The 26,645-nt window shown below is 37.2% G+C and overlaps 1 pseudogene; it reads left to right on the top strand.

Moving 5' to 3' along the window:
• Positions 1-20,084, top strand: part of LOC123457059 — a 32,863-nt pseudogene extending 12,779 nt beyond the window's left edge.
• Positions 20,085-26,645: the final 6,561 nt, after the last annotated feature.

Genomic DNA, 26,645 nt, shown 5'->3' with positions numbered 1-26,645 from the left:
TGCTTCTACACTGTTTCACTGTGTTGGCCACAGCAGAATGCTGGGTGCCTCGCTCCAATCAAACATGATGCATTTCAGCAGTGAGGCCACTTCTTGGCCTCTGCTCCACTGGTAGTACTGTGGTTACAGGTACACATGACCACACCTAGATGTTTTGTATGGATTCTAGAAACTGTAACTTGGGCAGTTTCAACCTTCTTGAGACTTTTATTTCTGCACAGAGAGTACTTTCAGCAGTCAGCTCTTGAGCCCCTAATACAAACTTCCTAATGTTATTGCAACATCCAAATTCCCTTTAAGTCTTTGTCAGTTGTCCTAAATTTTGAGTGAATAGAGGATTGCCTTTAAACATCTCCTTTTTAAAATATTTTTATTTTCCAAAACAATGAATTCACAAAATGAGATTCCAAAAGACTTGTAGAGAGAACTGTGGGAATGGCTCACTGGGTAAGTATGTGTGCACATGAGACCTGAGGGTCTGATTTTCCTTGAGTTCTGTACCCTAGCATCACATAAACTGTTGGGTATATCCACCTACAGGTGTAATCCCAGTCCTTTTGAGGAGTGGAGACTGAAGAATTGGTCAGGCTCATTTGTCAGCCAGCTTGACTAAAAATGGTGGCTTTCATTTCTCTTTGACTCCATTTAAAGGAGACATGCAGTTGAACAGAAGACACCACTAATTCTCCATGATCTGCATACATATGCACAAGGCATGACATGTGTACATACACCTCATGCACATACTACAGACCTGTGGGAAAAAAAGGCTTAGTAGAGCCAGGCATGTTAGCATATACCTGGAACTGTAGCACTTGGGAAGCTGATACAGTAGGATAAGTAATTCAAGACCCAACAATGCTTCTATGTTATTGCCTCAAAAGCTTGATAGGTAAAGAACTATTTTCCTTTAATTTTAAATGTTATCTTTTCACTAATTTTGACATTTTTAAATGTTGTTACACTGTATAACAAAAAAATGTTAGTATGTGTTTAGTACACATTGAGAATGGAGTAAATTTCATTTGGCATGGTATGTTAATGGGGAAATTTTGTATTCATAGGTGGATATGGACAGTAAGTGAACATCTTTCACACGTAAGTGTTTGGATTCCATTTTACTGTGTTTTCAGGTGGGAACTAGACTTAACTGGGCCTAATGCATTTTGGATCGTATTTTCTTTCAGAATATGATGCCAAATTAAAACTTGGGATATGTACTTTTTAAAGTATATAGCCTAAATTATGCCCTTGATCTGAATGAACTAGCAGTTAGTAGTTAAATTATAATTGTAGCTGGATGGGGTGTCTTATGGCTCAAATCCCAGCACTCATTCATTAGGAAGTACTGATAATTCCATGAGTATGTGCCTGTCATGCAACCACATAATGTATCCTAAGTCAGTTATGATAGAGTAAGATGCTTCTTGAAAAGAACAAACAAGAAGCAACAGAAGAAGAAAAGAGAAGGAATAAGGGAGGAGAGAAAAGGAAGAAGACTTAAGGGAGAAAGAAGGAGAATAAAAGAAGAAGGAACCATATATTGCATAGTGCTGGATTAAAGGTGAACTGTGCTTCACTGGATATTTAGTGATCAGACACTCCATAGAATTCTGTTCAGTTTTTGAAAACACCTCTTACAACGACAACCTAAAAGTTTCTCCATGTAAAGTCAAGTCTAGACATTTGCCCTTTGAATTGAACTCTATGCTCTTCTACTATGAAAAGTTCTTTTTCTATGAAAGTCATGAATTGACAGGAAATTTGCCATTGTTTGGCATGAATTTTCTTTTTAATTCAGAGGTAGTACCTTACTGTGTACATTGGCTTTGAACTAAAGATGTTAAAGCTAACATGTCCCTGAATACTGACATTATATGCTGCTCCACTGTATCCAGCAACTTTTCATCATCTTAATTAAAATAAATGAAGCATTTAAAATAATTTTAACAGAATTCTCTAGGTTTATGGAAGGATATAATAGAAGTAGAAGTATGATTTACTTTCTAAGGAGCAAGTGTGAAAAACTACATGTGTTTTGGAGAGATTGTTCAACAGTTAAGCCATATCCTCACAAAGCTTGATATCCTGGGATTGATGCTTCAGTACCCATATAAAAATAGACACACATGTGACACGTGAATTTGGATTTCATTGATGTGGCAGCAGTCTGTGGCATGCTTTGCTCTCTTTTCCTTTCTCTATATTTACCAATAAATAAACAAAAATTAAAAGCTAGACGTGGTGATACAAAACCAATCTCAAAATGGGGATGTACAAGCCAGAAGAAAACAGGAATTGAAGATTGTCCTTGGCTTTATAAATTTGAGGACAGCCTAGTCCACAAAAGATCATCCTATACCCCTTTCAAAAAATTACAGCTGTGTGGGGAGAAAGCTCAGCAGTAAAAGGCTCTAGATGGCAACCTGTTGGGCCAGGTTTAGTACTTCGACAAACCATATATAGCCAAATGTTTAAGTGGGCACAAGCACATGCTCTTTCTGGCATGCACACAATACAAACACATAAGAACACACACATGGGCACACACAAACACAAGCAAACAGGCAAATGTAAATAAAGAGTCATCTTTTCCATGGAATATTGACTTTAAACATTATATATAAGCAAACACTCTATAAATATTATTTTGTCAATGAGCAAATAAAAAAGAGAAAAGTGTTACTAATATAAATTGATTGTAATTAATGTACAATTATTCAAAATACATAGTTCCTATGGTCATATCTCCTCACTTATTGAAGTTTAAAGAGACACAGTTTGAGATAAAATGTGTACATTGATGGCTGCGTAGATTTTTAATTCAGTTAGCAAGTTCCATGTATACAGTGGTAGTAAAGAAGAAAGTTTCACATGCCTTTTGGTATTCTTCCATTATCCATAATATTTATATTGCCTTTTTGGTCATCTCTGTGGTGGTCACCATCTCAAAAGAGATGTTTCTCTAATCAGATGTGAGTGGAGCATTAATTCATGAGTATGAACAGTAAGTATCTGCTTTTAGGCTATTTAGTTTGAATAGAGCAGCAATAAACATGGTTGTGCAAGTATATCTAAGATAATGTGAAGTGTCACCAGGTTAAATGCCTAGGTTTGCTATAGCTGGATCATAAGGAAAATCTACTTTTAGCTGTCTCAAGAATCTCCCAACTGATTTTCACATTGTCTGTACCAGGTTAACTTCCTACCAACACTATAGAATGATTCCCTTTTACTGCATCCTCACTAACATATATTGTTATTTGATTTCTTTTTTTTTTTTAATTTTTATTTATTTATTTGAGAGTGACAGACACAGAGGGAAAGACAGATAGAGGGAGAGAGAGAGAATGGGCGCGCCAGGGCTTCCAGCCTCTGCAAACGAACTCCAGACGCGTGCGCCCCCTTGTGCATCTGGCTAACATGGGACCTGGGGAACCGAGCCTCGAACCGGGGTCCTTAGGCTTCACAGGCAAGCGCTTAACCGCTAAGCCATCTCTCCAGCCTGTCATTTGATTTCTTTATGATAGCCATTCTGATGGGAGACAGATGGATTCTCAAGGTAGTTTTAATTATCATTTTCCTAAAGGCTAAGGATGTAGCACAGTTTATTAGGTGTTTATATGCCATGCGTATTTCTATTGATGAGAACTCTATTTAGTTCCATAGTCTATTTTTAATTAGGTTGTTTAATTTCATATTGTTCTGTTTTCGAATTCTTTGTACATTCTGGATATTATTCCAGTGTCAGATATATATCTGGAAAAGATTTTCTCCCATTCTGTTGGTTTTCTCTTTGCTGTATCCATGGTGTCCTTTGCTGTACAAATGCTTTTTAATTTCTTGAGATCCCATTAGTTGGTCAGTCGTTTCATTTTTGGATCAAATGGGAATATATTCAGAAAGTCAATATGCAAATATGTTGAAGAGTTTCCCCTACATTTTCCTCTAGCAGTTTCAGAGTTTCAGGTCTGGCATTTGGGCCTATTGGGTACTATGACTTTGTAATGGGGCACTTTATGCTTAAAATTGTTTGGCTGTTTGAGAGTTTTTGTGCTTCCAAGTGAATTTTAGGTTGTTTTTTTTTTTTTTTTTTCTGTTTCTGTGAAGAATGCCATTGGAATTTTAATGGGGATTGCATTAAATGTGTAGACTTGTTTTGGTAAGTTTGACATTTCACAATATTGATTCTTCCATTTCAAGATCATTGGATATATTTTTATTTTCTTGTGTCTTCTGAAACTTCTGTCTTGAGTGTTTTAAAGTATTCATTGTAGATATCCTTTGCCTCCTTGGTTAAATTTATTCCAATGTAACTTATTTGTTTATTTTTAAGGCAACTTTGACTGTTAGAGATTCCCTGATTTCCCCCTCAACATATTTCTTATCCATATATAGGAAAGCTACTGGTTCCTGTGTATTTATTTTGCATCCTGCTTCTTTGCTAGAAGTGTTTTCATCTCTAATCGTTTGCTTTTAGAGACTTAGGTTCTGAAATTTTATTTATTTGTTGTCTTTTTCTGATTTCGGCATATGGTTGATGTTGGCTTCCAAGAAGTTCAGTAAAATCCTTCCTTTTCTATATTATAGAAATGTTGGACAAGTAGTGGTGTTAGTTCTTCATGAATGTCTAGTAAAATGCACCTGTGGACCAGCTGGGCCAGTTTTTTTTTTTTTGTTGTTGTTGGTTTTTTTAAATTTGGAATACTGACATAAGGGCTTTGATGTATGTACTTGTTATAGGTCTATTTAAATGGTTTATCACATCTTGACTTAATTTTGATAAGTCCTATGCATCAAGAAAATCATCCATTTCTTTCAGATTTTCACACATATGCATATATGTACATATTCTTAAAGGATGTCCTTATAGTTGTCTGAATTTTTTGGATTCTATTGGAAAGGTGCCTCTTTCATCACTACTTTCATTAAGTTTTATTTCTTCTGTCTTTATTTTGGTCAAATTCTGCTGTACCAATTTTGTTTATCCTTTCAAAGAACCAATTCTTTGTTTCTTTGATCTTTTGGAATATATGTCATTAATTTCCACCATAATCTTTATTATTTCTTCCCACCTACTAATTTTTTGTTTGTCTTCTGCTTCATTGTCTGAAGCCTGAAGGTGAAAGCATTAAATTGTTATTTGTTAACTCTTTAATTTTTTTTTAATATAGATAGTTAGAGCTATAAATTGCGCTCTTAGGAATGATTTTATTTTTTCCCCAAAGGTTTTGGAATGTTGTATTATCATCATAATTTTATTCTATGAATTTATTGATTTATTTTTTGATTTCTGAATGACACATTGATCTTTCAATATTGTACTATTTTGTCTCCATGAATTTGTGCAAGCTCTGTAGCTTTCATTGTTGCTGATTTGGAGTTAATCCCATTGGGTTTAGGTAGATTACAAGGGGTTATTTCAATTTTCTGTAATTGTGGAGACTTGATATATGTCCTAATATATATTCTATTTTAGACAATGTTTCATGCTGAGAAAAGTGTATTTTTGCAGCATTTTCATGAAATGCTGTGTAGATAAATGTTAGGTTCCTTTTTTTCCATGACATCATTTAATTCAGATGTCTCTCTGTGTATTTTTTTCAGGATGACCTGTTTAGTGATGACAGTGTGGTATTGATGACTTCCACTATAGTGGTGTTTGATGTTATCTCTGACATTAAATCTAAAGGTGTTTGTTTGATGAAAGGGAGAATCCCCATGTTAAGTGCATATGTGTTTATATATTTCCTTTTGTTTGTGTGTTAGTAGTTTAATTACAACATGGCAAGGAGATATTCTTTCCAGGTTTTTTCAGTTCAGTATATTAAAAGCTTCTTGGATCTGCATTGGAGTTCCTTTCCCAAGTTGAGGAAATTTTTCTTCTATGGCTTTTTTTTTTGAAAACATATATTAAGCTGCAGTATTGAAATTCTTCTCCTCTATTATACCCTTAATTCTTATTTGTAACCATTTCATAGTTTCCACATGTCTTGAATTTCCCATTTGTAACTTGCTATTAGCATGTCTTACTCTTTGTTGAACTATATTAGATTTGTCACCTCATCTTCTAGATTAGATATTCAGTTCTCTCCTTCATCCATTCTACCTGTGAGACTTTCTACAGTTTTGTTGTTGTTGTTGTTGTTTGTTGTTTGTTTCCAGTAAATGTACTCTTCACAGCTATTTCCTTACTAATGTCTTGAAATGACCTCTTAATTTCATCAAGCTAGTTTCCTGTGTTCTCTTTCAGAAGTTTGTTTCTTCTTTAATTCCTTCATTTCTTCTAATAGACTGTGTGGAATAATTTATTTGAAAATTCTAAGCTTCAACTGTGTACCGTACACAGTCAATAAAAACCAGCCCAGCAGAAGTATTCAATCATAGTGACTATGAGAAAAAGTCTTATAAAGCTAAGTTCCCTAAGATGTATGTTGTTATTCACCCTGAGTCATGTTAGATAAAAGGTACTGCTTTCTTTTATGAATTGTGTTCCAACCAAATATTTTGGCAAATGAACCATGAATTAAAAATGCCCCAAAATATATGGTCTTGGCCTCCTATATGTTTCCCACACTCTGCAAACTACCACCTCCCTCCTGTTCATGAAAGCAACAAAACTTCAATTCAACAACACAAACACACACACACACACACACACACACACACACACACACTCCTGAAATCAGTAGTGTGTTTATTTGGGAAGAGAAAAATGTTAAATGGAAATGGGGTAGGGGCAAATGAGGGTAATGTTTGGCTCAATTTGATGAAAATATACTATATAATTGAATGAAGTAGTCCAAATCAATGAGGAAAAATGACCTTCACAAAGAAAAACACACAAAGTGTAATGTGAAGCATGATAAAAATTAAGATTAGGAACACAAAGTAATTTATAGCAGTTTGTAGTGGGCCAGTGAAGTGGAGGCAGGTGAATCAATTCAATGTCATCCTTGGCATTGAAAGTGACATATGTCAGAACTGGTAATGAGAACTGCCAGAAAGCTTTATTGCTCAGTTACTGGTAATTTAGGTAAATTCTAATCTTTTCCACATTAAGAAAAAAAAAATACTACTTATTCAGTTGCTAGCAACCAAAGCCAGGGCCTTGAACATGCTGTACAAAAACACTACAACAGAGTTAAGTCCACTACCTTACACAAGTATATTTTGTAACCTGAGAACTGTGGTGTATGAACATCTTGCAGACTAGTCTTAAGTCCAAAGGGTATATACTATTGTGCTGTCTGTACTCCACTCCATTCCACTAATACCCCTCAGTGGGGTTACCGGTCTTCACTGTAGGATCATGAATACACTAGTTTCCCCCCCTTCTCTCTCTCTCCCTCTCTCTCTCTCTCCCTCCCTCCCTCCCTCCCCCCCTGTCTTTTCCTCCCTTCCTGTCCCTGACACCCCCCACCCCTCTCTTCTTACACATGGCTATTAAATCCTTTCAACTCCTGTTCCAGAATGAAATTTCCCTGAGCCTCAGAAGGCACCTCGTTAGTCCCTTTAGGGTGTGTACATAGCAGACTGCTTTACTGGCTTCAAATATTATTTTTTGTTCTTGTTTTGTGTTTCAGGGTAGAATTATGCTCTAACCCAGGTAGACCTGGAATTTATGATATAGCCTGGAACTCACAGTGATCATTCTGCCTTGGACACCTGCGTGCAGTGATTAAGGGGCAGAGAGATAGAGAATGGGTACTTTATTATAGGCACTGCAAATTAGTACCAGAATAATTTGCTCCAATACATCTGGCATATGTGGGCAATGGGCAGGTAAATGTGGGTCCTTACTCTTTGCAGTCAAGTGCTTGAACTAATCAGCTTTTTCTCCAGCACTGATTTTGATGACCTCTGAGTCTCTTCAATATCTATCACCATCTCCCTGGAAGAGATTGTCAGGATAGCAGTAAATGTAGCACTCATATTTAGTCTTCACTTCCTATGTAATATTGATTTTTTTTAGACATTTATTTATTTCCTTATTTATTTTGTTTTTGAGAAAGAAAGTCTGCCTGCAAGTTGCAATCCTTTTGCCTCAGTCCCCTCATTGCTGGGTGTACCTGTGTACAATACCACATCTGGCTCTCATACCTCTTTAATGACTTAAGTTTCACATGTCTTAAATCTGATGAGATCAAACATGAATACAGGCTGGTGTCATATGATATGATATAGACTAATGGTATTATTTAATGTTTTGACACATATACATTATCACCATGGAGACCTTTTTCTTCCAAGCAGTTCAGTAAGCCATTTGAACTTTTCACAACACACAGCAAACAGGTTAGACATCACACTGCATGAAAACCATTTATATGTTTAAAATCAGCAAGTAATTGTCTTTCTTGCTGAAGGTAAAATACCCAGAGCAAGTACTAAGTGAGGAAAAGGCATGCTTCAATCGATCAGCAATGAAGTGCATCAAAATGGAGTCATAATAACTTAGTAACTTGTTGAATTGAAGACACACAAGTTCATTAAAAAAAATCTTTAATAATTCCCCTTAAACTTTTCCATTCTAAAATCATTATGTTTTTGAAGCCTTTCATTATCTATTCTTATGTCATTCTTTTGGAATGAAATCTAGGCCTACCAATAGTTAATTCAGGTACATTTGCCAGCATCAGTGACATTCTTTTAGTCTATTTTAAGGGTTATTGCAACAACCTGTTTTTGACCTAGTATTAGGGTGTGATAATATTTAACATTAGAGGACACAAGCCAAGCCACAACAATAATACACTTTAAAATTTTGGATAAGAAATATAAGGTAATAAGCTTTTCTTTCAAATTCTCAAAAAAAAATTCAGAAATGGCCAGCCACTTTTGTCTCTCTGATCTAACACTGCTAGGTGCAGGACGCTGATGTCTGACACAACACTTAACCTGTCCAAAAGGTTCAGAGAGGTTCTACTTTATTTGCAAACTCTACGACATTTAAAAATTAATTCCTAAAAGCTAAAGAGATGGCTTAACTGTTATGGTGCTTGTTTCTTAAGGTTAAGGACTGAGGATGGATCCACCAGCCTCAAGTCAGTCAGATTCTCAAGGTGGCATACGTATCTGGAGTTTGTTTGCTCTAATTAGAAATTCTAATGGGCCCATCCATAATCAATCTACATGTCTGCCTATTTATCTCTGCCAAATACATAAAATGTTAAAAATATTTTAGAAACTTTCTTAAAAATTTGTAAATTGCGAGTTTGCACGCTGTTAATTGTTTGCTTAAGTCACCATGCTTCCCAGTATTAAGATTAAGACCCTATAAGAGCCAGGGCCATTGGCACATCCCAGGAGTCCCTATAATCAGGATATTGAGACAGGGCAATTGTCAAGCCTTTGATGCTAAAGTAGCCTACATAGATTCAGGACAGCTTGAAATATAGAGTGAGATAGATCTCATGAAAGGCAAACGAAATCACAACTGGGCTGGCTGAAGAGATGTCTAAGTAGTTAAAAGTGCATGCTTGCAAAGGCTGACGGGCTGCCTTTAATTCTCCAGTGCCCTAAGGTAGAAAGCCAAAAATGCAAAGGGGAAAATGTGTCCGGAATTTAGCTGCAGAGACAAGAGTCACTGTTGCACCAATGGATTAACAACTAAATAACTAGCTAACTGAATAACTACTAACGCTTTTTCTTTCTATCAGGTAAAAATATAAATACAAACATCACATAAAACACAGCTAGATCCTTCTCCATGCAAAGTAAAGTAGTCAACCTAACACACCAGCTAAAAACTCAGTGAAGAAATGGGTGTGGTTGGGAGATGAGCTGAAGCTCTTCTTGTAAGTAGGAGAATGGGTCTTAGCGAGGTCTGCCCATTAGAATCATCTGGGGCATCCCATACAAGGCCATGTGTCCTTCCCAACCCAGTTAATCAGAAAGAACCAACATTATTTTCCTAAAATTACTTAGATAATTGTAAAGCATAGCTAAGCTAGAACTACTGACTGATGCCCTATTTTTATTGTCCATGGCTGTTCTTTGACATAGATGGCATACCTGAATCTTGCGGAAGAAGGAAGATGCTAAATGCTTTCCTAGACATAAAAAAAAAAAAAAAATATGCTAAGGACTATAGATACGCTGCATACTCAGCACTTTAAAAGTGTTTGTACAGAGAGGTAATGTTTTTTGTTAGTCCATTCACATTATGAGAAATACTTTAAAAGGATTTTATAAAATCCCAATTTCTGAATTTATTGCAACATCACTCATGCAGAATTATTGGGGTCAGCATGATTTGAGTCAAAATGTGATGACCCTTTTGGCTTTAATTTGCAGTAATCTCTTGCAGTTTTGCTATTGTTGGCATGACAAATGAGGATCCTTTGTTCAAATACCTGCAGATTGAACTTTCTGTGAAAGAAGGAGCTAATCAAGGGAATGAGAAGATGAGAGTGGTGAGATATATCTAAGACAGAATCCAAAATCAAAGTTATTTCCAGTGCGTAAATCCTTAGCAGGACTAATAAAGCTCTTCCACTGTGCACCAGTAGGCAAGCCCACTAACTTAGAAATAAAACCCCAAGCTGTGCTGGAGAGATGGCTTAGGAGTCAAGATGCTTTCCTTCAAAGCCTAAAGAACTATATTCAACTCACCAGATCCCATACTAAGCCACAAATATAGGTGAAGCATGAGCAAGTTTACAAATTCCATGTAGATGGCAAAAGTGTCTGGAGTTTGATTGCAGTATCTGAGACCCTGGTGCATCAATATTTTCTCTATCTCTCTGTTGTTGTTTTTGTTATTATTATTACTTTGCAAATCTCCAAGCTGATTTTCAGTAGAAAATGGGAAAGACAACTGAACAGCATACCTGTTCTTTCTATCCTTTTATCTGGTGTAGAAGGGCAGGGTACAAGGTGGTGTCTCAGGCTATCTCAGACTGACCTGGAATTCTCTCTGTAGTCTCAGAGTCACCTTAAACTCATGGAGATTCTCCTACCTCTGCTTTACAAATTCTAGGATTAAAGATATACCCACCTGTTCCTTCTATCCTTTAAATGCTTTTTCATTCCTTTTCAACATAGACAACTTTGGCATTATGTGAGTTCCCTTTTCAGATTGCTTTTTTCAGGCTTTTGACAACCAGTACACTAATATTTTAATAGGGGAAAACATTTATAGCCAGTACATTATACAGGGGTTTATCTAGGAACTAATTGACATTGCTCTATGGTTTTTCTGTTTTTTACAACAAACATGCCAAAATTATCCCTAAATTATATAGAAATACACATGCATACATGCATATACATGCATGAACAAAGTCTCATACAACACACATACACACATATATGTCAATCTTTATCATTCATATATATATATATATGTATGTATATGTATATATGTATATAATGTACATATATCTATATATATATGCATATATATGTATATATATGCATATATATATGACTACCATGGACACTATATACACACACACATATATATATACATAAATATACAGAAATATCTATATAACTATTTACATATATATCTATGTATGTATGTCTGTCTATCTGTCTGTCTGTCTGTCTATCTATCTATCTATCTATCTATCTATCTATCTATGAGAGAGAGAGAGACAAAGAGAGAGGATTGTTGTGGCCAGGGTAACATTCAGACTTCCTTTGTTTTGCCAAGAATATTATATTATTACCCAAAGTCTGAAAATAGACTCCCCCCACAAAAAAAATGTTGCTTGTTTACAAGGCTTGTCCACACAATAGCTGCTTTGGGTAACCCCACAAAACACTAACCATATTCCCCAAAAGTTAGAGGCTCTGTACAATGTGGTGTTCAGGGAGGGGCCCAACAATGATACCAATATGACTCTACACTGTGTACATAACTAATAAAAGTATTGGCAAGTTATAATAATTTGGCAAGACCCAGCCACACAAAAAATGATATGGTACTTTGCATACTGGGCTCTGTTTCAGGCCATGCTCTCATCTTTCAGATTCTCATTACAGTAAATTGTGGTAGTGAAAAGGTCTTTGAAACTGATAATCTCTGCACCTGGTGTCTGGCTCTTAGTCCCTTTGCTGTTCTCTAAACTCTCTGTTCATAGTCTTGGGACTATGGCTCACAATGACCATGCCAGTCCCTTTTTGCTTACCTTTATGTGTTCTCTTGTCCAACCTCTCCTTTTCCATAAAACCTTTTCACCTGTTATCAAAACACTGCCAGAATGAGTAGTCTTGGGCTTTGAGTTTTCCTTGTTTTCTGGATCACAGTATTGCTCACAAAAAAAGAAAAGAAAAAAAAAGGTCTCTCAAGATGTTACACAAAATCTGGTTTGGGTTTTGGTTTTGTTCTTTCTTTTTTGTTGTTGTTGTTTGTTTTCTTTGTTTTGTTTCCTTGGGTTTCTTTTTCAATAATGGCCCCATACACTGCCATAGCAAATCTGACAACTGAAGTTAAAATTTGAATGAATATTGGTTTGTACTATGACGACCATGGGCACTCTTTTGACTTCCAAAATGCATCCGCATTTTTAACCTATAACTTGAGTTATCCTCTACCCCAGCGGAAAACTTACAATATACCTAAGAGTAGTTAGCTATTTCTTCTGAACAATCTATATGCTTATCTACGTTTGCTACCCTGTGCCCTCTTTTATGCTTCCATAACCCCAACTTTTACTGCCCTCATAATAACCTTCCTTTGTTCCTCTGAGTCATTTACGTTACTGTGTGCTAGTGGAGGCAGAGACTAAATCATCATTTACCATACTGTCTAGAGTAACCACTTCAAACATGAGACAGGGGAAAATTTCATATGCAAACCATAAAAGAGAGTTCTCAGTTCCTTATTTAATTTATTCATATACATTTTATAGCTTTGGAAAGTGCACCATAGAATTCTGTAAGTGCAATATCCTCTAACAATACTAGCATGTTCCATGTGTTGTCACGGGTTTTCTACACAGAATGACTTGGTGCTCCTCTGGAAAGGGGAAGTGAGCCCTGGTTTTATAGCAAGGCTCACACTAAAAATGAAAGTACTTGTACACAATTCTGGGAGTCAGGAGAAAGTGACTTGGGCTTTACTGTCACACCTATAGAAAAGTGTATGCTGACATTCCATTACTAATAGGCAGCTTTATTATAAATTTACTTTGAGTGAGTCACTGAAGAAGAAAGGTAGACAGATATGGTCTTCTACTCTCCTGGAAAATTTACAAAGAACTTAAATGATGAAAATGAAGATTTGATCTGAGAGTGATATGGGAGGCTTCTGAGACTCCTCAATGACACAGCAAACTCATTATCGATTTTTGAGATTGGAAAGTAAGGACTTCATTAGTTCTTCAGAGATACTGAAGTGTGTAGTCAGAAAAAAAAACTTAAGAAATCACACAATGCAGCTTTATTTAGCACTAAAAAATTAACTTCCCATGATGTACTTATAGAATAATTTAAGTGAGGAGCATTAATGTATGTCAGTGTTTACTCAACCATTTTTGAAGTGCTTTCAATTATTCCATGGAGGGCATGTTAACCAATTTCATCTTGTGTAAGGTATACCATATTAGATGGAACAAAACTTAGTAAACATTGTTAACATGAAATTTCACAATAAATGCAGTTAATGCATACACTCTTGAAAAATCCAAGTGATTTTAATAAAACAGTATCATCTCAGACATAGTTCATTGTGTGAAAACATATTGAATCCTAACATTGAGGAGTCAATTTATTTAACCCATAAACAAGTCACTGAAGTCCAGATTTCCAGCAAGAGTGGCAGATTTCTCCTTCTTTGGAAGAATACTTACATAGAAGTTAAGTTTTAAATTAAGGTTAGAAATGGTTTAAAAAGTCTTATGCTAAATCTGGGTAATTGTTTTCCTAATAAACACGTTCATGTTTTCACTCCTAATGCTTCATTTACAATTGTGTTACTATTTTAATTTTTATGATTTTGTACCATCTTGAGCCAAAGGACCAATTTGAATTGAATTAAAGTATATTCAGTTTGCTAAAGGTAGTTGTAAGCATTCCACTCAAAAATACTGCAATACCACTTACTTTAACACAAAGATTTTTTTTTCTTGAATAGAAAACACATGAATAACATCTTATCAAGTGTAAGTATAGTTGAATCTCAACTCAATTCTGTATTTTGATAGATCCTTGTCACTTCCATGCACATTTCAACCTAAAATGGGTCAAATTACTTATTTACTCCATTTTCACTTTGTGGACCATTCATGGTGGACACTACTCTGTGCTATATGTCTGTGTATGTGGAAGGAAGGTCATATTGAGTTCATTTCATTTAGACCCCAAGATATTCACTTGGCAGGCTAGGTGTAAGAATTTTAAAATCCCATATATATATATATATATATGATTGCTCTTACATCTTGTTCAAACTAGGTTTATTACAGAGGTTGATGGAAACACTTTGGTTGAATGTTTCCTTGTAGTTGCTGGTTAACCTAAGTTACCTTATGAGGTCACAGTCATAGCACGTGTCAACTGTTGTGATGGCCTTCATTTCACAGAAACTGACGAGTTCACACATTAACATTAGTAGTTTCGCTAAGGAAGCATTCACTTAAGATGGCCCAGTTATCTTCATAAATTCAATATGTTTATGCAAAAATGGGATCTATTGGTTGAGAAGCCTTAGTCACATCTCCACCATATGGTCACACTCCAGTTGAAGACTCAGGCTTATGGGCTGAGGTTGAAGAAATTGCTTTTTTAGCTTTTGTTTCATCAGTCCCAGAAAACCAATCCATACTGACCACTTCATGTTAATGAACCACAGGGAGATAGGGATGTTTTTCTCTGACCTTTCCCAGGAAATTTTTTAAGATAATAGAAAGTGACAAATTTAAGTCTGCTTGGTGGGTTGCAGAGGGAACTTCTATTGTGACTAATTCAGAAGTTTCAAAAAGTTTCAGAAAGAAAGAACCCTTTCGGCATATTTCAAACCAATAATTTGAAAAGCTTGGTTTGATGGCTTAATCTTAATGGATTTAGGAGAGTGCAGAATTGTCAAAGATATGTTTCTCTGGCTGACTTCTTGGCAGAATATAAGCAGCCTCAGCTAAATTAACCAAAGTAATATTTTTTTCACATACTGCTTCTGTAGTAATGCATAGGAATTAGGATTATTTTTTAAACAAAAGAAAATTTTAACAAGTAGAACATATCTGGGTTTGAACATATATTAAATTTTAATACTAAATTATGTTTCCATTTGTAATAGACAAGAAACTCATGTGCACTAATTAGTTATAGCTTTACATCCTTAAGGAAATTAGGAAATAAATTTGATTCATTTTTCATAATAAATTAGAGTATTTGTATTGCAGGTTTGATGTAACAAATGTGTCAGGGAGAGCCTGCAGGAGATGATGAACCGATGGAGGCAGGAACCTCTCAGGAGACTGAGAAAGAGAAGGTTCCCTCCAGGGTCCTCTTCTTGCTCTTGGGAAGAGACACAATACAGGCAGGGAAGGAGACTGGTTCCAGTCTTTGTAAGTGGTGCCAAGGTGAAGAGTTAAGGAGATCAGGGACTAGACCTTTCAAAAGTGGGAAAAAGGCAAAGGCAAGTGGAAACTGCATGTAGTTCAGTAAAAATGTGCACCCTTAAAAATTCTGTGCTTGTAACTCTTTTTGTTTCTATTTTTTGCTCATAACTACTTTTGCCATAAACACTCATTAAATAACTTTCTCCTTCCATTTCAGGTTCAGTAATACTGTAGTCAAAATTTTATATGAGGCCATCCCAATATGTTATTGAAAATGATAAGAAGAGTTGGAGTTTAAAATGCTTCTCAAGCCATGTGTGGTGGCCTTTAATCCCAGCAATCAGGAGGCGGAGGTAGGAGGATCGCCATTAGTTCGAGGCCACCCTGAGACTCCATAGTGAATTCCAGGTCAGCCTGGGCTAGAGTGAGACCCTACCTTGAAAAACCAAAGGGGAAAAAAAAACAATAAAATTCTTCTCAAACAATTGCTTCATTGCTCCCAGAATTCAACTCTAAGCTCAAAACATCTTTAATCACAGCTCTTACAATTGTTGAAGCTAGTGAAAAAGGTTTATTTTCCACCTAAGCAAATTGTGCCTCAGATAAACAAGGCATCCAGTGGCCAAGGGATTAATTGTACAAATCACCCAATAAGAAGAGACTTTTGTCGTCCCTCATGTTTTGTCAGAACAAGCGTCCCCATGTCAAAACTCTGTTTTAACTCATTTCACCACTATATGTGATCCCACCACAGCAACTCTCACACAAGTGGCAACATTGTGAATTTCCTCTCCACTTCTACTTCTCAGTTTCAAATTATATTCACAAAAATACTCATTTTGACCAAACATGAAGTATACTATTTGTGTGCCTGGGCATCATAATTTTCCAGGTAACCAGTGTTATTATCATAACCTGCTACTAGCATGATACCCGTGGCTCCTTCCCCCAACATACAATGGGACATCTACTCCCTCAGAGACAACATCACCTTATCAACTGTCTGCAATATTCCACTGTCATTGTAAGGACTAGAGATCTGTCATAGGTCTAAAAACATCATAGCAAATCATAGGTTAAACTTCATATTTACAATAAGTTGAGAAATAATTCTCTTAGTTTGTCATATAAATCTACATATTCACCAGAATGGGTTTTTATTTCATAGGTTTGAAGATCAAGGGTAGCATGAAATAAGAGGGGGGATAAGGAAAAGAAGAAGTTCAGTGGAATGGGGAAGGAGCTGGAGCAAAAATGATGTGCTTATGGCTGGTGTATGATGTACTTGAAAAAATTATGATGATGAAACCATCACTATGCAGAATGAATACATATCACAAGTCAGTAGAATTATATTTCAGTTGCTGTTTATTATGTCATTAATCATTTAGTATATAGTGTTTCATAGAAATGTTGGTAGGTCTCTTTTCTTTAGCTTTTTCTTAATGGGATACATAATAACAATGGGGAATAGAATGCAGCAAGTTGATAAAGTAAAATGTAGTGACTTATGAAATCTCTGCGAATGACTGAAAACATGGTGATGTGAATTAGAAATGTCTCTTGGTGAAATAGGTACCAGTACAAGGGTGAAGGTGGCTGACACAGAGAACAATTAACTCCTACCATATCAAATATCCAGCGACCCAGAGACCCTCATCACCTCATCAGTGAAGCAGACCAGAACTGAATCCAACATGGCTCAGGGAAATGTTGTGGAAGAGGGGAGGGAAGGAATGTCAGAATCACATGTCAGGTCATGATATGCAGAAACATTTATCCTACCCATAACTGTGCGCTAACTCCAGAATGCATGACCCATGTGCCTCAATAAGGAGGGTCCAGGAGGAGGGAGTAGTATGTGGATAGCCTAACAATGGTACCAACTTGATTGTATTCACTGAGTATAAAAGTAATTAGTAAAAAAATTAATAAATTAAAAATAATAAATAAAATATATGTTGCTAAGGTAAAATACAAAATGAAATCCAAGACTGGCCAGCTTGCACTACTTCTAAACATACTTTGAAGGTTTAATATCATGTTTAGAATGGAATTTTAGAAAAGTAAATTTACATTTGTTAAAGTTGTTTTATGTCCAGTAGTCATGATCACCACCATTGCTGCCATCCATTCTTTCTGTATTATGCTGTGCTACAGAATCATGATATAAAGAATCCTTTTCCTATGTCCACCTTCATGCTTTGTCATGTGCTATGATTGACAAATTCCTTTAAGACCTTCACATTCTTTACTTTCCAGATTGTCTTTTTCCCTACTACTGCTTCTCTGGAGCTCATTCAGGCAAAATTTTCTCAAAATGCTCACTGCAAGGTGGGAATGCTGATGCTTTCATGTAATGCCATCAATTGGGTATTACAGGTAAGACTGACCAGAGTTCAAGGCTAGAATCACATATAGTGTGAATTCAAGTTTTCTCTGGGGAACGTAGTCACCTTTTGAACTTGCATAAAGCCCTGGAAAATATAAAGATGACTTTTCAATAATGCACAAATCAACATGTCATGTTTTGTGATGATGAAAATTTCAAAAGAAATATGTGGGAAACAGCATGTACAAATAATATGTGTGTTTAAGAAGAACTATCATGATATGACAAAGAGATTTCAGTATGGCAATGGAAAGAAAGGGATGAATAAAAGCCAATGCATATTCGGTAATGGGTTAAAAAAAAAAAAAAAAAGAACACAAAATATACTGTTAGCCTAAATGTCCTAAATGGGAATTGGCCTGACTGACAATTTTGCTGATTTGCAAAATTTGAGTCCATACTTTTTATACACTTTTAATCCCTTAAGATCCGTCAACAGAGAGTAACAATCAATTGCACTTCTTTCACACATCTAAAAGAATTTATAACCAGAATTTCAGTAAGATACTTTTCATTTGTGTATTTCTTGCTGCCCTATGGTCCCTGGGGAAATTTGACATCTGTGGGTAACTGAACTTTGTATTTGCCTTCCTAAGGCTTGCCCACATTCATTTTGGAAAACAGGCTTTGAAATAAATCCACTATGTGTCCCTCAAATTGCCATTTGGCATGTAACACCTTGCCAATCTCAGAGATCAATTGATCGGTATGACACTGTTCTCCTGTGATATGGGACTTTAATCCTAAAAGTGTAGTAGTACCCAGGACAGGAGCATCAGAGTGAAATGACTCTTGGTTCTGGTCAGTTCACCCTGAAGGCAGAAGGGAAGCCTGATATCTGTCCAGAGCCTAGACTTCCTGAATAATCACATGCAAAACAGACAAAACACCACTTGTGCTGGCACTTGAAAATTGCATGATGAGATGGAGCCATATATTTGGACGTGGATGAATGAGACAGCTTAGTTGGGAATGAAAGCAACAGTCAGCACCCACCTTTAAGTTTCCATCTCAGGTGTGATTGGTGTCCTACAATGGGGAAATCATGGTAAACCGTAAACACAGAGCTCTATAATGTTTGGTTAAAGATTTGAAAAGAAATTCAGGTGATTGTGAGAAAGGGTAATTTGCAATTCTGTATTGGATCCTATTATTGAAGACCATAAGCTCTACCATGCTGCCAACAGAGGCAAAGACAGGCAGCCACAGTCACTAAAGGGAGTGTGAACATAGCTACCTCCCTTGGCATCTCAGGCCAAACCCTAACTCTTTGCTTATGGACCAGTGCTTTAGTATACCAGTGAAAACAGCCTGTCTTTGAGACTTTTTCATAGAAATTAAATATTAACACAACAATGCAACCTTAACCATTTAAAAATATATAAATCCAAAAAGAAAAGTGCTCATGTAGTATAGTTTCAATTATTTTTCTAGGAAGTAAAAAAGTAAAGAAAAGAAAAAAGTTTTTATATTTATTCTCCTAAAAACCTGTCATCTTGATGTGTCACAAGGTCAGAAATACAGGCATAATCATGTCTCAGTTGTATTACCTAACAGAACACTCATATATGTAAAGAAGACATGGACCTTTTCTGACACCCCATTACGCCTGATTTTAGTACCACTTCATTTTTATGTCCTCAGTTAGCAAAGGTCTCTCTTGAGACCCAACACATCATGCCCATATTGTTAGACTGTATAGACCTACACAGAGTCACCTCATGGCATTTCCCCTCATAAGATTCACATTTCCTGACACATATCACAGCTGTCCTACAACATGCCATGTAGTTCCTCAAACTGGCCCTCATACAGTGGAGACCAGTCCTGTAGTGCACAATTTCCTAACTTGTGCTATTCATATATCCCAAGACTCAACACATTTGTGCTGATGCACTTCCAATCTAGATCTCTAACATCAATCACATGGTCTAAGTCAATGAAGGCTTTTGCTAAGACACAGACTGGCAGGTTATAATCTTCACATATCCTGAGACAGGTCTTTTCTAAGCAACTTCGGGAACTGTCCAGTAATGTAACTCATATGCCCTAACAAAATGCAGACTTCTCCTGGGACAACACAGCTTTTGCATGTAATACCAGTCATGTGCTCTGAAATGGCACAGGTCTGTCCTGATCACCTCATTCTGTGGCAAACTGGTCTGCTAGGTGATGACTAACACATACACTGACCCAGCAAAAATTCTACAACATTTATTACTGTGACTGTGAAATGTCTCATAGAACAGCTCATGACATGACCTAAAGTACCAAACACAACTTCTCATAAATTTCCTGGCAATTGTACCAATGAGCTGTGACACACAGACCTCTCTAGAAATACTCATTGCATGGACTCTTGACTCTGGCCTTACATCTTTCTCTTACCTGGCCTGGCAATGCCTCTAGCATTTTCTTGACTGGCCTATTATCTTACCTTGCCTTTTCTTGCCTTGCCTCTTCCCTTGCCTTGCCTTCCTCTTCCCTTTTATGATGCCTGGCCTCTTGCCTGGCTTCTTGCCTCTTTCATCTTACCCAACCTAGCCTATTTCCTGTTCTTGCCTCTTGCCTGGACTTCCCCTATCTTGCCTATCCTGACCTCTTGCATTGCCTTACCTCTTTCCTTTCATGGCTTCTTTCTTCACCTTCTTTCTTGCCTTACATCTTATTTTGGCTCATGTCACCTCTTGCCTTCCTTCTTGTTGCTTGCTTGGCCTCTGGCCTTTTGTCTGGCTTCTTGTGTCTTGTTTGGCATGTTTTTTTTTTTGTTTGTTTGTTTTGTTTTTTTGTCTCACCCCTTATCTTAACTGCCTCTTGTCTTGTCTTGCCTTGCCTGGCCTCCTCTTTTGCTTGCCTGATTTTTTGTCTTGCCTGGCCTCTTGCATCTTGCCTTAGATTACGTGCCTCCTTGAATTTCCTTGCATGATCTGTTACCTACCCTCTTGTCTGTCCTGTAGGCTCACCCTGCCTCTTGCCTTCCCTTAGATGTTGCCCTGCCTTGCCTTGCCTCTTACTCACCTAGGCTTCTGTTTGTCTTGCCTCTTCATAGACATGCCTGTTCCCTTTCCATAAAAGGACACTTGCCTGGCCTTCCTCCCGCTTCACCTGTCCTCTTACTTCTTGATTGGCCTCTTTTGTGTATGGCTCTGTCCCTTACCTGGTATCTTGCCTTGCTTTCCTTACATCTTGTTTCCCCTTGCCTTGCCTTCATCAAATTTTTCTTTGTCTTTTCTTTCATATATATTACCTCTTTCCTGCTTCGTTTCTTTCTGCTGGCATGGTGTCTTTCCGTGTGTTGCCTCTCACTTTCCCTTGCCTTTTTTCCCTTTCCTCTGACCTTGCCTTCCCTGTTGACTTGCTTTGCCTCTTGTCTCTGGATGTCTTCCTTTTGCCTTTCTTTGCATTTTGCCTTTTCTGGCCTCTTGCTTGCTGTGCTGGTTTTATTTGGGTGTCCTCCATACACTTAGGTTTCGGAATGTTAAGTTCCCATCTGATGGAGATTTGAGAACAGCTTCTGGAGTCTGTGCATCATTAAGGGTGGAATTATGAGTATTATAGTCATTATCCTCATGCTAGTGTTTGGCACTCTGTCTCCTTTTCTTGTTGTCCAACTTATGTGGTGTAGGAGGTAGTCTCCAAACTGTCATCATGCCATCATTTCCCCCTGCCATCTTACAGCTTCTCCTCAAGTCTGTAAGCCAAAATAAACCTTTTTCTTCCAAGCAGATGCTCTTGGTTCAGTTATTTCTACCAGCTCTGGGAACCTTACTACTGCAACAGTAAAGTTGTAATGAGCAGCAGGATTGTTGTTTGACACTAGAGTGTGTGAATTTGGCCTTTTGGAGCTACATTCTGAATGACTAATTCAGTAAGAACTATGGACATTGAGTTTTGGATTATTAGGGTGAAAAAGAGCTTTGCTTGGACTGGGCTAGCACTTTGTGTGAGAAGCTTGTTAGTCCCATGTCTGGAGAAGGTGTTCAGGGTTGCTTTGCATACAAAAGAACTGGGTTGAGCAGAAGGATATGGCATAGAAATGTATATATATATAATCTATCTATCTATCTATCTATCTATCTATCTATCTATCTATCTATCTATCGGTGTACTGCTACCCACTGAGCTACAGTTCAGAGATTACAACCTTTGAGAATGTGCAAGCTGATCTGCACTGGCACAACAGAAAGCATGTAGAGTCTTTTTAAGAGGACTGAGTGCTCAAGCAGTGTTCTTTTCCTCAACATTTGCTTTATTTCACCCATGGATTAGCAAAGAGGCATCCTGACCGGTATTGTGGATTATAGTAGATGCAAAAAAGAGGGTAATTGAGTTTGCAACATTGTCTTTTATTTTGGAAATGGCCATGGGCAGTGTGAAGCAGATTTTTGGATGCCTGCATTTAGACCTGATTGGGCTATAAGGTGAAACATGGATTGCAGTGGAGACCCAGTGGAGATGCAAGACCATGAGATGGGTGCTAAGGATTGCTGATGGCCCTGGATGAAGTTTGCCAAGCTTGTGAGTAGCCTAGCCTGAGGCACTGAATTGGAACTCCAGGGACTTGTTACTGGTTAGAATTATCAGACATGGACACTTTTCACAGGCTACAGTTGTTGGACCTGTACAGAGTTTGATGTATACCTTATTTTAATCTGGTATTTGTTGAATGTTTCTTCACTATGCCCAGTGAGATCTTTTGCACTGTGAATGTTTATTCTGGGCTGTTACAGGGTTTTGGAGATTTTGTGTGGGGGGGGGTTATTATGGCTAAGGTCAAAGATCTTGGACTATGTGGATGTTTGAACATCATTGGGATTTATAAAAACTATGGATGATTTTAAAGTTGGACTGAATGCACTGTGTTTTCATATCATGTATGGATCTAGGGGCAGAATGTGGTGGCTTGATCTATGTGTTTCCCATACACTTTCTTGTTCTGAGTGCTAAGTTAGTAGAGAGTGGAGATTTGATAATTAATGTATTTTGGATGGCGTGTATTCTTGTGGGAGGGATTTTGGGTGTTATAGTCAGTTTTTCCATAGCAATATTTGGCATACTTTCCTGTTCCTGTTGTCCACTTTATGTTGGCCAAGGGATGATCATCAGCCTCTTCTCATACAATCATTTTCTCTGCCATCTTGTATCCTCCTCTCAAGCCTATCAGGCAAAATAAACATCTTTTCCCCCTACAATTTGCTCCTGGTTGTATGATATCTACCAGCAATAAGATCCTAGCTGGAGAACCTGGTCTCCTACCTCTTTCCTGGTCAATTTTATTCCTTGCTTCTTGTCTTGGCTTTCCCTTTGTCTTGCCTTAGAACGTGACTTGTGTCTTCCCTGGCTTCTTGGCTTGCCTTTCCTCTTCCTTTGCCTTGCCCGGCCTTGCCTGTGCTTATTCGTGCCTTGCCTGTCATTTGCCATGACTGCCCACTTGCCTCACTTAGCCTCAACCTTGTATGGTAACTTGCCTTCTTGGCCCCATTCTCAAGAAATCTTATATGTACCTGAAGATATTTGCAAATCTGGAAATATCAGGAATTTTGGATAAAAGGTATTCAGCATTTATAATAAATACTATTTAATAATCCTTGGATTGCTTACATGTCCCTGTTATTATTTTTTTGATGGGTCTTTCTCTAGCACAGGCATACCTCTAGCTCACTAGGTACTCCCAGCCTACCCTTAAACTCCTGGAAATCCTCCTACCTGCATCTCCAAATGCTGGCATTGAGAGCATGCAGCACCACACCTGACTTGTTAACCTTTTGCCACATTACTTGTCACTCACATTTCCCCAAACAATTTTATTTCAATGAAAACATTATAACATTTTCTTTCCAAAAAGATACATTTGCCCTTAAAATCTGCTAAGGGAAAACATATTTTCAAAGTATGCAAGTGCCTTTAAACACTGATAAATTGCTCCAGCCCCCAAATATTCTTTATGTATTTTAAATTCATTTGTTTTCAGAGAGTAAAAGAGAGAAGTGAAATGGATAGATTGGGGAGGGTGGATGAATGTAAGATCTCACCAATTCTTATAGCTGCTGCAAAGGAACAGGGGACTCCAAATGTAGGTGCTGCTTGGTGTATCCAGCTTTATGTGGGCACCAGGGAATCCAACACTGGATCACTGTGTTTGCAGACATTTATCTTCACTTCTAGCCCCAATAATACTGTCTTAGTATTGCTAATATAGATAGTATGCAGTGCAAATGTTGTATCTTTAAAATATTGTTCATTAATATATTGCCCACATTCATATATGACAGTATTTCAAAGCTTATGTTGTGTATTTTGGTATGTTCCATTTGTCTCTCATCTATATTACATAGCCTTTGTGTTTGTGACTTTGAACCTTTGGAAGGGTCCTGGAAATATATTCTTTTAAAGTAGCTTTCACTTTGGGATTGCATTGTTGCTAAAGGTTTTTGATCCAGATAGTACTACACAATTAATATGTATTTTGCATTTCATATATTTGTGTTTTATGTGCAAGGATATGCGTGGGGGGGGGTTGCATCGAACTCATGGCAATCCTCCTACCTTTGTTGAGTGTTGACAGGACTTTGAGGCTAGAATGGGAGTACATAGAGAAATCCAGGTAATCCTGTGCTAGAGTGAGGCTTGTCCAAAGAAAAGAAGGAACACATAAAAGATCCAGGAATTATTAAATAATGTTTACTATAAATGCTGAGTGTATTCCATCCAAATGATTGTGGTCAATAAGGTCTCATATTTTTTGAGATATCCAAATTTGGAAATATCTACAGGTACATATAAGCTATTTTGAGACTGGGGGCAACTAGGCCATGAATATCCCCTTTTAAAAAATTTAACCAATAATTGTAAGTCTGTGTGTTTACTCCGTTTACCACCATTTCCTTCATTAGGCGACAACAATCACACTTGAGAAGGGAATTTACAGGAAGGTGCTGATTGTTGCTGTGATTCTGAATTAAGTTGTGTCATTCATCCACATCCAAAAAAATGGCTCTGTCTTATCAGGCAATTCTCATGTGCCAGCACAAAGTGGTGTGTTGTTCATTTTGCATATGATTATTCAGGAAAAATTGGGCTCTGGACTGAGATCAAGCTTCACTTCTGCCTTCAGGGTGGACTGACTGGAAATACTTTGATGCTCCTGTTCTGGGTACGCATACACTTTTAGGATTTATGTGCTGGTATAACATGAGGCCAAGGTCCTAACAATTAGCTGATCTGCTGGCTGCTGGCAACTCACCTCTTTACATACCCCAAGACATATGGCACCCTAGTAGTAATGGAGGTGAAAACACCATCAATATTCCTGTTCAATGCTCCAGGATGTGCAGGTGCCAGAGAAATGCATTTTGTGTCGACACACAGTGGATTTATTTCAAGCCTGAGTCTCAAACATAGTGGGGATTTGCCTTACATACACCATTTTTTCCCTTTGTCTACAATATATGGTTATACCCAAGATTTGATTGGTTACCTTTTCTTTGTCAGAGTTTACTGCCCTGAATGTTTGAATTTACCATATTTAGTTCCATGGCAGAGGACAGAAGTAAAAGATACAGGTTATAGAAGAAACATGGTATAATATCAGGTAGTGTCAGGTTAACTTCTTTTTCTTCTCCTTCCTTCTCCTCCTCCTCCTCATCTTCTTCATTTCTTTAGGTCATTGTACTATACTCCATGCAATATGCATGAAGTCAGGCCAATCTTTTAAAAATAAACTTCCCTGGCCTCCAGAAACTTAAAAAAGAGCATCTGTAGCTTAGCAGATGTACTGTAGTTGTACTTTGTTTCATATAAATTTTCATATTGAAATTATTTGCTATGGGTTAGGAAAGAAAGATTACATAGGTTATACAGCATAAGCACTAACATCTTCACCTGCTACCTCTTGTAGCAGTTTTCGAAGCATCACGAGGAAGAACTGATAGACTGATACAGGACACACGTTGGTTCAATCTGCAGTGAAAACTAGCTTACTCAACTCCCAGTACACTTGTAATGTTCTGGTTTTGCCCTTGTGGCCAGCTTCTGTTCCTTCCTCCACTGGCATGTGGCCAAGCCTTAGGAATGCAAATACACATTTCAGTTACCCACAGATGCTCCATTCCCCCAGGTACCATAGGGCAGCAAGAAATATGCAAGTAAAAATTATCTTAAAGAAAGTCTGAGTATAAATTCTCTTACACATGTGAAAAAAGTGCAATTGATTGTCACTCCATGCTCATGAATCTAAAAAGATTAAAACTATATTTAAAAGGTCTTGATTCAAATTTTGAAAAGTAACAAAGTTGTTAGGCCAATTTCCATTTAGCACATTTAGGCAAACAGTATATTCTGTATTCTCTTTACTCATTACTGGATATGAAGTGGCCTTTAATCATCCTTGCTTTCCACTGCCATCTTGACATCTATTTGTTACATCATCATAGTTCTTTTTAACATGCATATGGTTTGCACATGCTGTGTCCCATATATTTCTTTTGAAATTTTCATCATCACAATATTTGATTCACTGATTTGTGCATTTTTACATAGTCATCTTTATATTTTTTTCAGGGTTTCTTGCAAGTTGCCCAGGGAGCACTTGAATTTGCAATATGTGTGATTCTGGACTTGTCTCTGGTGTTTCCTACCTATAATTTCTAATTGATGGGATTTCATGAATACATCTCATTCCCCCACCTTTCAGTGAACATCATGAGACAAATTTTCCTGAATGAGATCCAGAGGAGCAGTAG

Source organism: Jaculus jaculus, chromosome Y (genome assembly GCF_020740685.1).
Source record: "Jaculus jaculus isolate mJacJac1 chromosome Y, mJacJac1.mat.Y.cur, whole genome shotgun sequence".
In the NCBI taxonomy this organism is placed as follows: Eukaryota; Metazoa; Chordata; class Mammalia; order Rodentia; family Dipodidae; genus Jaculus; species Jaculus jaculus.
Note: the sequence above shows the minus strand (reverse complement) of the source record. Positions and strands in the feature narration are given on the sequence as shown.